The sequence below is a fragment of the Thamnophis elegans genome, chromosome 2 (genome assembly GCF_009769535.1).
Source record: "Thamnophis elegans isolate rThaEle1 chromosome 2, rThaEle1.pri, whole genome shotgun sequence".
NCBI classification, from domain to species: domain Eukaryota; kingdom Metazoa; phylum Chordata; class Lepidosauria; order Squamata; family Colubridae; genus Thamnophis; species Thamnophis elegans.
In genome coordinates this window covers 152535964-152548324 of record NC_045542.1, presented here as the reverse complement: position 1 = coordinate 152548324, position 12361 = coordinate 152535964, and positions in this window count along the sequence as shown.

Below are 12361 nucleotides of genomic sequence, written 5' to 3'. Positions count from 1 at the left end.
GGCCTTGCCCTAGAGCTTCCTGTTCCTGTGCAAGAAATGCATCCTATTGGTTGTCAGACTCTCAGGGGTTTTTGCCCGGGTCACAGCTAACTTTGTAGGCTATCTATGTCCCAAGTGTAGTTGAATCTTGCTGGGTGATGCAATGAAAAAGCTTTGGTTGTGCTATGTGGTGAGCTCTACTGATAGATAATCCTATCATGTCCTGGATAACCCAGTCTTTTGTCTTGTAGATAAGCTAGCACCAAAATATCTGCTGGGTGCAGGTTGCTGGAGTTGAGTTTCTATCTCCAACAGCATGTTTCTCAATTTCTCATCCAGGGGAATATAATATTCTGCCTTTTTAATATTTCCTAAAGTATTTCATTCTTCTAGGAGCGGCGGGTGCTGACTTTCTTCCCCATGTAACATTGGATTCTGGTTTGAGAAGGTGGAAATTGTCCGGGAGGAATAGAACTGGGAGGGGAATCTCATCCCATTCAAAATGTTCGCTGCTCAAGGTAGTAGATGACTCACTTGGCTCACTTGGCCCAGCCAGCTTCTACTGCAGTTTCTTCTCAGGAACAGTGAGAACAATGTTTGAAATAGAAACCTCCACTTGAATGTGTGGCCTCAGGCCATGACATAACTTGTTTGCAAAGTTGATGAGTTGAATCCTAACCGGGCCAGTTTTGTCAACTCCCTACCAGCGTTGGGCCTTCCCAGTCACGATAGGCCTTTAAAGTCATGCCACGCGATCCCCCTTTTTTCCCCTGCCTTGGGGGAAGTCAAATAGGGGACGGAAAGAGCAAACTGAGTCTCATGGTATGTTGCTAAATTGTTACTAAATTAAATATTGAGGAAGGAAATGGTTTCACATTGCCTCCACAACAAGGGCTCTGGTGGAGCAGAAACGGTTTTGTGCTAAGCAAGCATCTTCTGTTTTAATGCAGAGTTCCTGCAGACTTCCTGCAGAGTTTTAACTCTTCTAACTTGGTTTTCTGCTTGTCCCTCAACTAAGCCAACTCAATCTTCCACATATCTGTTATTTACTGTTGCATTAGGCAGCCTTGTTTTGGTACTAGGTTTAACAATTTGGTAATAATTTTTAAACATAGTGTTACAAATTAGAATAGAATAGAATTCTTTATTGGCCAAATGTGATTGGACACACAAGGAATTTGTCTGGTGAATTATGCTCTCAGATACATTCATCAAGAATTGTAAGGTACAACACTTAATGATAGTCATAGGGTACAAATAGGCAATCAGGAAACAATCAATATAAATTCAAATTATAAGGATACAAGCAACAAATTTACAGCCCTGCAGTCATAAGTGGGAGGAGATGGGGGATAGGAACAATGAGAAGACTAATAGTAATAGTAAGGCAGCCTTAGTGAATAGTTTGACAGTGTTGAGGGAATTATTTGTTTAGCAGAGTGGTGGTGTTTGGGAGAAAACTGTTCTTGTGTCTAGTTGTCTTGGTTGTGCAGTGCTCATATAAATCAAAGTATAAATCTTTCCCAGGTAGAAGTTACATCAAGAACATCGAGATTATTTATGAAATAGTTTTCCCACCATTTTTATTTCAATTCAGCAAGCTGGGTACGGCTGTTTGCCATTCAAGAGAAACTGAAAACCGGATGGATAAAATGTTCAAAATGTAAAAATATCGATCAGCTTGTGAATGACATACATGTAGACCATTCCTTTAGAAACCAAAGTGCTTCACACGGGAGTCCTAACAACAACAGCTAGAAGGCAATGATGGTCCTTGGGTGGGTTTAGACATTCAATGAACATGGGTGAGGGTGGTTTTGAGGCAAAATATACTGTCATTTTTAAAATAATTTAATTCCCTTATGTCTCTGGTACAAAGCAGATTTTTTTCCCTATACACAGACATTGAGAGGGTATCATTTATAATCACATACAGTAAATGCATACAATTAAAGGGATATGGGAAGCGCCTCAGTGGTGCAGTGGTTAGAATGCAGTACTGCAGGCTACTTCTGCTGACTGCTGCCTGCCTGTAATTTGGCAGTTCAAATCCCACCAGGCTCAAGGTTGACTCAGCCTTCCATCCTTCCGAGATTGGTAAAATGAGACCCAAATTGTTGGGTGAAATATGCTGACTCTGTAAACTGCTTAGAGAGGGCTGCAAAGCACTGTAAAACGGTATATAAGTATGTGCTATTGCTATTGCTATATGGTTCCCAGTATTTCCCTTCTGATTGTTTTGTTACATCCTTGGTTGCCATCTTATATTTCTTATTCACACATTATTCCTCCTCCACCTCCTCTTCCTTCTCTGCCATGCTGCAAGTACCATTTGCAAGGGACCTACATTTTGCTGAAACATACCTTCTCTTCTGTGGCACCCACTTTATGGAACATCCCCCCCGCAAATTAGATTACTTCCATTTCTTTTGGCACTGTCTAAGTTCCTCAAGACCTGGTGATGTTATCAGGTCTGGGGCTCCCAGAGATCTGGAGACAGGCTTTGATGGTTCTATTGCTGAGGTGGCCATGCTTATTCCTGCTTTCCCTAAGGTTTGTATCTCTGTTTTAAATATATATACTAAATATGTATGTTAATGCAATTATTATACTGTGTTTCCCTGAAAATAAAGCAGGGTCTTATTTTCTTTTGCCCCACAAAATATGGCCTTGGGCTTATTATAGGGGAGGGCTTATTATTTTCTGGGGCAGGTGAGAAGCAAGGCGTGCCTTTTACCTTTCCAGCTCCACTGTGTTCCTCACCATTATGTTCAGGGAAGCCGCTGGTAAAAAAACCAAAAAAAAAAAAACCCTTCTCGCGAGTTCAATCAAACTTCTTGAAGTCGCGAGTGTCAGGCCTGCAATTATGTCCCTTTTAGGATCTTTGGCCTGCCACACTCTCTCTTATTTCATTATGCTGTTTCATTAGTGTAGTAGTTGGGAGGGGGGAATAGAAAGGAGTGGGATTATGGAATGTGTTGTTGTCATTCTTTTCTAGAAGACCAAGGTCATCTTTTGTCTCTGCACCTTTGCACCTGACCGGAAGCAACTGGGTGGAGATGCCAGTGTGGAAGAAGACAATTGGACCATGTGATGGATTTGTGGGTGTGGGGACAACATCATGAACTTTTAACTGGGTGGAATCCCAGGAAGTTCTTTAGAATTGGGATTTCACAGATGTGCTAAGATGTCTGATTTATTAAATTGGAACTTTAATAATCATTTTGCCTTGGACTTTGATTTAATTCTACATGATACTTGGAACGCTGACAGTGAGAAGGTTTTTTTTTATTTTTTACCAACACCGGCCACCTCGCCCCAATGGTAAAGGCAGCCTGCCTGGTTCCCTTCCCCGCCGTCCCTTTAGCGAGGGGTGGCAGATGGGGGGGAAGCGAGGTGCGCCTCTTACTTTTCCAGGTCCATTGTGTTCCTCGCCCTTTTGTCCAGTGAATCCCCTTTTTAACAAAACCTCATGAGCTCAACTTGTGAGGTTTTTTTTACAAGGGGCTTCAATGGATGAAAAGGCGAGGAACGCAGTGGAACTGTGAGTCTCTGGTAGCACTAGGATGTGCGTCCCGCTTCTCCTCCCCCCCACCTGCCACCCCTCACTAAAGGGACAGCAGGGAAGGGAACTGGCAGGCTGCCTTTGTCATTGGGGTGAGGTGGGCAGTATTGGGCCACGAGGCGCACCTCTTACCTTTCCAGGTCCATTGTGTTCCTTGCCCTTTCATCCAGTGAAGACCCTAGTAAAAAAAAAAACCTCGCGAGTTGAACCCGCAAGCTGTACCGGTAGGTGGTACAGTGGTAATGGCAGGGATCAATTGCACATGCGCTTAAATAGTTGGGGCGGGCTTATTTTTTGGGGAGGTCTTATTATGGTGCATCCTCTGAAAAGCCCGATTGGGCTTATTAGCAGGGCATGTCTTATTTTCGGGGAAACACGGTATATATTTTTATATTTGTGTATCTTTATATCACAGTTGTGGTCTCCCTCAGAGAAAGCACCCCAGAGGGAGACCACAGCTGCAATATAAGGATATCTGCAAGAGGGATCTAAAGGCCTTGGGAATGGACGTTAACAGCTGGGAAAACTTGACCTCTGATCGTTCAGCTTGGAGGCTAAAGACACAGCATGGCCTCCTCCAATTCAAAGAGACAATTCTTCGGCAGGCTGAGGCAGAGAGACAGTCCTGGAATCAGTGAAATCTGGGGGCTGGGCAGGGGACAGAATGTATCTTCCCCCAGTGTGGAAGGGATTGCCCCTCTCGAATTGGTGTTTTTAGCCACACCAGATGCTGTTTTAAGACCTCTTTCCAGAGCACGACACCATAGTCTTTCGAGACTGAAGGATGTCAATATTCTTTTTTTAATATTTGTGAGGTTTTATCTGTGGGTATAACCCTTTGTTGGGCATCGCCCAGAATCGCCTTTGGTGAGACGATGAGATAAATTAACAGTAGCAAAAGACTGTTTTACAAGGCCTCACTTCTGATCTAACATGCAACCCTTGTTATCTTAGGATCTGAACTCTGAAGATCATACATCCTGGGCCACCTTCAAGCTGTGTTGTATGTAAAACTCAATGCCTTTCTAGTACCGGATGTTACTCATATCATGTCTGCTGAGATTTTAAGAGATACCTGACTCTTTAATCTATGCTAATAGTGCATCCTCTTGATATTGCAATAATTGTGTATAACTAAAAAAACAATGGTTTCTTGACTCATACTGATATCTTTGGGTATCAGATAAGGAGAACAATTTATCGTTTTGCTAATGGATTTCTAGAGAATTAGGCCACTTCCAGAGAGTTTGGCCAGAGGCAAATAAATCTAGAAAGAGTGGAAAGAAATATCCTCACTATCAGTGCATCAATCGGCACCGATAGCGGAGAATCGGTTTGCGTGGCATCACCACAATTTCACAAAATAGTAGTAGTAAACTTCCAGTGTGGCTTAGTGACCTAGTGGTGAAGATGCTTGTCTTCCACTCGGAAGGTTGAGAGTTCAATCCTAGGTAGCAATAGATGTTTCTCTCTCAGCGTGTAAAGAAAAAAAATGTCTGCTGTGAACTCCACGTAGGTGTCAGGAAGGGCATCTGGCTAGTAAACGATCAACTCCATCTAGTTACCACGATTCTACCTGAATTAAGGGATTACAGGGTCATAAAAAGGGACTTTTTTAATAGTAGTAAACTTCTCTGCTTGCTGTCCATATCATCTTAAATATGAGTCACAATGCCTACAGTGGTGCTGGGATTCAAATTTCTCTGCCTGGAATCAATCTTAAGAACAGTGGCAATTTAAAAAAAGTATACTGGCGTAATGCCAGCTCCAAGATTGAGAAAATGATCATGCCACAGAGTCCTACTTGTAGGGATCTTCTCCAACATTGCCCCCACTATCAAAGTTAGACCCAGATTTCATTAAACATAGTATCTTATTTAGTAATCTTGGATGCCTTTTAAAGAAATGGGAGGAGAAAGACTGGTAGCAGTGGTGGGTTCCTACCAGTTCAGACCGGTTCAGCCAAACTAGTAGTGGTTTGATGGCCTGGGTCGCTGGAACCGGCAGTGACCTACGCCTGCCATGCCCCCAAACTGGTTCTGCAATTTTTATTGCTCTGCACATGCGCCTGCGTGGCGCACCCCCAGCGAACTGGCAATAGTGACAGCCGGAACCCACCCCTGACCAGCAGGGTTAATGTTAATGGCCAATGTGGTTGAGTACTAGCTAAAACCACTGTCATCCCTTCAAGGTTGCACCAGGAAACAAAAATCGTACTTTTATCATACTTTTATTATAAGGTTATCCGGGATGGGTTGTGGCTGGTATTACTACCGGTTTGGCATGCAAATTTTTTGGAGACCAAACCTAGAATACTGCATCCAGTTTTGGTCCCCACAGTATAAAAAAGATGTTGAGACTCTAGAAAGAGAGCAGATAAGAGCAACAAGGATGATTAGGGGTCTGGAGCAATGGTGGGTTTCAAAAATTGTTCGAACCTACTCTGTGGGTGTGGCCTCCTTTGTGGGAGTGGCTTGCCACCCATGTGACCGGATGGGAGTGGCTTGCCGCCCATGTGACCGGATATGAAGATGCCGACGACACTTGTCAGAACCACCTTAAATTATCTCACACACAGCACTGGCATGCATAAGAATATGATGTAAACTTGTTTTTTAAAAGGCATCTTTGGTTTGGGTTAAAACAACTTCAATACACACAATGTTCTGATTACACCACAAACGCAATAGTCATCCTTACCTTTCTCAGAGGCACTGAGTTTTATAAATATGAGCATGATAGTGTAGAATAATCATATCCAAGGACCAGTGGTGGGTTTCAAAAAATTTTGGAACCTCTTCTGTAGGTGTGGCCTGCTTTCCGGGTCCACTGGTGGAACCTCTTCTAATCGGTTCGGTAGATTTGATGAACCGGTTCTACCGAATAGGTGCGAACTGGTAGGAACCCACCTCTGGTCTGGAGTGTAAAACTAGAGGTGGGCTGCTGCCAGTTCAGACTGGTTCAGGCAAACTGGTAGTTCCAACTACTGGCTGGATACCTGCCCCGGTGCTATCCCGTCCTATATATCTCACTCTCTGACTCATTCGCCCCGCCCACACAGCCCAGCTGATTTCCGCACCGTGCCCGCTCTACTCATTGCGGCTGCCTGAGAAGGTGTGCTGGAAGCCACACGCATGAAATCGCAGTGAGTTTGAAAACTCACATTTTCGGTTCTGCTCTAGGCGAACCGGTTGTTAAATTATGTGACGTCAACCTCTTGGTGAAACATACAATGAATGGTTGCAGGAACTGGGCATGGCTGGTCTGGTGAAGAGAAAGACCAGGGGAGACAGGATGGCAGTGTTCCAATATTTGAGGGGCTGCCACAGAGAGGAGGGGGGGTCAACTTATTTTCCAAGGCACCTGAAGGCCACACAAGGAATAATGGATGGGAACTGAACAAGGAGAGATTCAACCTAGAAATAAGGAGGAACTTTCTGACAGTGAGAACAATCAATCAATGGAACAGAAGTTGCCTTCAGAAGTTGTGGGAGCTTCATAACTGGAGGCTTTCAAGAAGAGACTGGACTGCCATTTGTCAGAAATGGTGTGGGCAGGCTTGGGTTGCTCCCAGCATTACTGCCGGTTCGGTGCGCACAAAAATTTTGCTCCGCGTGTGCGCATTTGCCCATAAATAGGTCTGCGCATGCAAAAAATGTAAAAAAATTAAATTTCTGCAATGAAAATTGTTCTGTGCATGCGCAGAACCGAAAATCAAGATGACGCCGCCACAAGAGAAGCGGTTTGGGGGCGTGGCAGGCCTGGGTTGCTGCAGGTTCCACCAACCCACTATCAGTACGGCTGAACCAGTCCAAACCAGTCGGAACCCACCACTGGTGTAGGATCTCCTGCTTGGGTGGAGGTGGGGGGTTGGAATAGATGACCTACAAAGTCCTTTTCAACTCTGTTAATCTATTACAGAATTTATTGTCTATGGAGATTCTCAGTCATCCAGGTCACAGTTGTCCCAAAGGTGCTTTTTCAAAAGGCAACTGGACTTTGCTTCTGCTTGGACTCATTTAGCTTATCATCCAAGAAGCTTCTTCAGCTGAAACCTCTTCAAGGGAAAACAAAGTCCAGTTGCCTTTTGAAAAAGCACCTTTAGGACAACAGAATTTCCTGTATATGAATTCAAGTTTGCAGGGCTATATGAATGACATCCCGTCCCTCTCATGGTTTTTTTATATTTTTAGTGATGATTGTTCTGTGCATTTACGGTATTAATGAATTGTTCTACATCACCCAGAGACGATTTTTGTGAGATGAACAGCCATGTAACTTTGATAAATAAATACACAGCACGGTACTGTGGGAACTCGTAGAGAGAATCTGTCCAATGCACAAGTGGGTTGCTCCCGGATCGGGTGAACCCGTAGTGGCGGCAGTGGAAGGCTCCGCCCACCTGCCTGGACGCTTCTGCACATGTGCAAAAGCATCACACGTGCAAGTGAGAACGTATACGCACGAGCAAACCAGTAGTAAAAAAAACCAGGAACCCACCACTGGTCCAGTGATGTGGCTGACCTTGTGATTGACTTGGGAAATTCAGGCATTTTTCTTTCTGTACAATTTAATTTTAGTTAACATATATCTTTCTATATGCAAGTACTGTAGCTCCTGAAGAAATAGTGTGGTTCCCAAAGACTGGAGGAAAGCAAATATACACTCATTTTTTTAAAAAAGAAATGGAAATGTGTCTATCTGATGTATCAACTGGGCAGGGTCTTTGAATAATTACACTGCATATTTGTGAGCACTTAGAAAGGAATGTAACAATTTATATGAGCCAGCATAGATTTGTCTCAAAGGAGTCATGCCAGACCAACCTTGCCTGCAGATTGAAGAGATAGGATTGTAATCTTCAAATCTGTAAAGGGTTGTCCTATCGAAGAGCAGCCAACTTATTCTCTGGGCAGTAACAGAAACAGTGTGTTGAAACGGCACAGAAGTAGACTCAGATATTAGGAACGATTTTCTGATGATAATACCCATCGTTAGTGCAAGGGTCTCCAAACTTGGCAGCCTTTAAACCTATGGACTTCAACTCCCAGAATTCCATGCTGACTGGGGAATTCTGGGAGCTGAAGTCCACAAGTCTTAAAGTTGCCAAGGTTGGAGAGCCTTTAGGTAATGGACTAGGTTGCCTTTCAAAGTGGCATGCTCCCCTTCATGAGAGATGCAATGGAGGCAGAGGGGGTATTCAGCCAGTTCTGACAGGTTCTGGAGAACCGGTAGTGGAAATTTTGAGTAGTTCAGAGAACCGGCAAATAGGCTGGCCCCGCCCCCGCTGCCTTCCAGTATCACAGCTGATCTTCTTCTGTTGCCCTGAACAGGGGAACGGAGCTGGAAAACAGATTAGTGGCGTGGGGAGGAAATGGGGATTTTGCAGTATCTTTCCCCTGCCATGCCCACAAAACCATGCCCACCAAGTCATGCCCACAGAACTGGTAGTAAAAAAAATTTGAATCCCACCACTGAATGGAGGGACAGAGAACTTTCTATGATGCAATTAAATTTTGATAAGGATCCAAAGGGTATTTTGCAATCCTTGAAATCACCGCTGCCAGTCATCCTTTTCTGGGCCTGCTGGCTGGCAACCCCTGAATGTCAATTGAAGGAGCCCTTTGTTACTAAAGCTTATGAAAAAAGTGGCTGAACCGCCCTTTTTTATGAAAAAAAAAAAGCCAGATGCTTTTTGTCAAAATGAAGCAGCTCCGGTCAACAGAGGGTGTGGAGGCTTTGCACAATTTAGAATATCTCCCACTCTGCTACCCAAAAGCTGCTTCCTCATTTGGCCTAAATGGAATTTGCTTGGGAAATTCAGAATTTTTTCTTTCTGTGCAACTTAATTTTTAGTTAGTGTATATATTTAGATATGCAAATAGCTCTGTTTTTGGTTTCTCTTCTTTTTCAGGGGAACATCAAATGATACTGTCGTCTCCCGCTCTCTCTTTCTCTCTCTCTTTTCACTGGTGAGAATGTTTAACTGGCTGAAATAATTTGGGGCCTGGTAGCTAGAAACAGATTAAAATAGTGATGTGTCAGATGGCATTTGTGACTTGTGACTGTAACATCTCCCAATCACACGGTCTGGACATTTCAGTCCCATTCATCTGGAGGTGCTGTCCAGACACTGTTTGAAGGTTTGAAGGTTTATTAACATTTATAGGCCGCCCTTTTCCCTGAGGGGACTCAGGGCGGCTTACATAAGATCAGGGGAGGGAAATACAAACAGTAACGTAGACAAACATAGAGTAAAATAATGAGCAACATTCATTCATCATTCGGGAGGGGCGATTATCTTTGTCCCCAGGCCTGACGGGCTAGCCAGGTCTTAAGGGCTATGCGGAAGGCCTGGACGGTGGTGAGAGTACGAATCTCCACGGGGAGCTCGTTCCAAAGGGTCGGAGCTACTACTGAAAAGGCTCTCCTCCTTGTAGTTGCCAGCCGGCACTGGCTGGCAGATGGAATTCAGAGGAGGCCCAATCTGTGAGATCTAATTGGTCGCAGGGAGGTAATTGGCAGAAGGCGGTCTCTCAAGTACGCAGATCCACTACCATGGAGGGCTTTATGGGTGACTAGTAGCACCTTGAAGTGCACCCGGAGATCGACAGGTAGCCAGCGCAGCTCGCGGAGGATAGGTGTTATGTGGGTGAACCGAGGTGCACCCACGATCACTCGCGCGGCTGCGTTCTGGACTAGCTGAAGTCGCCGGATGCTCTTCAAGGGCAGCCCCATGTAGAGCACATTGCAGTATTCCAGCCTAGAGGTCACAAGGGCCCGAGTGACTGTTGTGAGAGCCTCCCGATTCAGGTAGGGTCGCAACTGGCGCACCAGGCGAACCTGGGCAAATGCCCCCCTGGTCACAGCCGTCAGGTGGTGGTCAAAGGATAGCTGTGGATCCAGGAGGACTCCCAAGTTGCAAACCCTCTCTGAGGGGTGTAGAATTTGACCCCCCAGCCTGAGTGATGGAGTACTGGTCGAATTGTTGGGAGGGAAGCACAACAGCCACTCGGTCTTTTCCGGGTTGAGTACAAGCTTGTTAGCCCTCATCCAGTCCATAACGGCCTCAAGGCCTCGGTTCATCACGTCCGCCGCTTCATTGAGTTGGCACGGGGCGGACAGATACAACTGGGTATAGTCCGCATATTGATGGTATCTTATCCCGTGCCTGCGATCTCTGCCCCCCCACTAACACCGACTGCGACCTGTCCGAGAGGTAGGAGGAGAACCACCGCAGCACGGTGCCTCCCACTCCCACCTCCCGCAGTCGTCGCAGAAGGATACCATGGTCGATGGTATCGAAAGCCGCTGAGAGGTCAAGGAGAACCAGGATGGAGGGATGTCCTCCATCTCTGGCTCTCCAAAGATCATCGGTCAATGCGACCAAAGTGGTTTCTGTGCTGTAACCGGGTCTGAAGCCTGACTGGAAGAGGTCAAGATAACTTGCTTCCTCCAAGGACCGCTGGAGCTGGAAGGCCACCACCTTCTCAACAACCTTCCCAAGAAAGGGAAGGTTGGAGACTGGACGATAGTTATTAAGAACAGCTGGATCCAAGGATGGCTTCTTCAGGAGGGGTCTCACCACCGCCGCTTTTAGCGCGGCGGGGAAGTTCCCCTCCCGAAGAGAGGCGGTAACAACCGCCTGGATCCAGCCTCGTGTCACCTCACTGCTGTTAGCAACCAGCCATGAGGGACACGGGTCCAGTACACAGGTGGAGGCACTTACAGCCCTCATGGCCTTGTCCACATCCCCAGGGGCAACATCCTGAAACTCAACCCAGAGGTGGTCTACTTCATCCTCTTGTGCCTCGGCTGGAACTGCAGAGATGGAGTCCAAGTCCGACCGAAACCGAGCAATTTTGTCCGCTAAGAATTGGGCATAATCCTCAGCTCTGCCCTGCAGGGGTTCCCCCACTTCCCTCCTATTTAGTAGGGAGCGGGTTATCCTAAACAGGGCGGCTGGGCGGGACTCAGCAGACGCAACCAAGGTGGCTATATAAGATCTTTTCGCTGCCCTAAGTGCCCTGGTGTATTCCTTGGTGCTGATGGTTACCATTGCTCGGTTCGATTCGGACTTATCGGACCTCCATAGGTGCTCTAGGCGTCTCCTCCGGCGCTTCATCTCCCGGAGTTCCTCGGTGAACCAAGGAGGTCTCCGGGATCCGCCGCCTCGGAGGGGCCGTAGTGGCGCAATCCGGTCAAGGGTCTCCGATGCTGCCGAGTGCCAAGCAGCAACCAGAGTCTCTACCGGACTGTGGGCGAAAGTATCAGGAATGACCCCAAGCTCTGTCTGGAACCTTAACGGCTCCATAAGTCGCCTGGGGCGGAACCACCTGGTCGGTTCCTCCTCCCTACAGTGGGGGTTTGGTCTCCGGAAGTCAAGCCTCAGTAGGCAGTGGTCTGACCACGACAGGGGTATGATGTCGTTACCCCTCAGACCAAGATCAAAAATCCACTGCTCCGAGAGGAATACGAGGTCGAGCATGTGACCCGCTGAATGGGTTGGGCCCCGGATTACTTGGGTCAAGCCCATGGCCGTCATGGAAGCCATGAACTCCTGCGCCCCATCAGAGTGTTCACCGAGCGACGGCAAATTGAAGTCCCCCAGGACCATCAGCCTAGGGAACTCAATTGCCAGCTCGGCTACCGACTCGAGGAGCGAGGGGAGGGCTGCTGCAACGCTGTTGGGAGGCAGGTACGTTAACAGCAGACCCACTTGACCCTTGAGGTCCAACTTTACCAGCAGAGACTCACACCCGACAAGCTCCGGAGCAGGGACCCTACGAGGAGCTAATGACTCCCGGATAACAATAG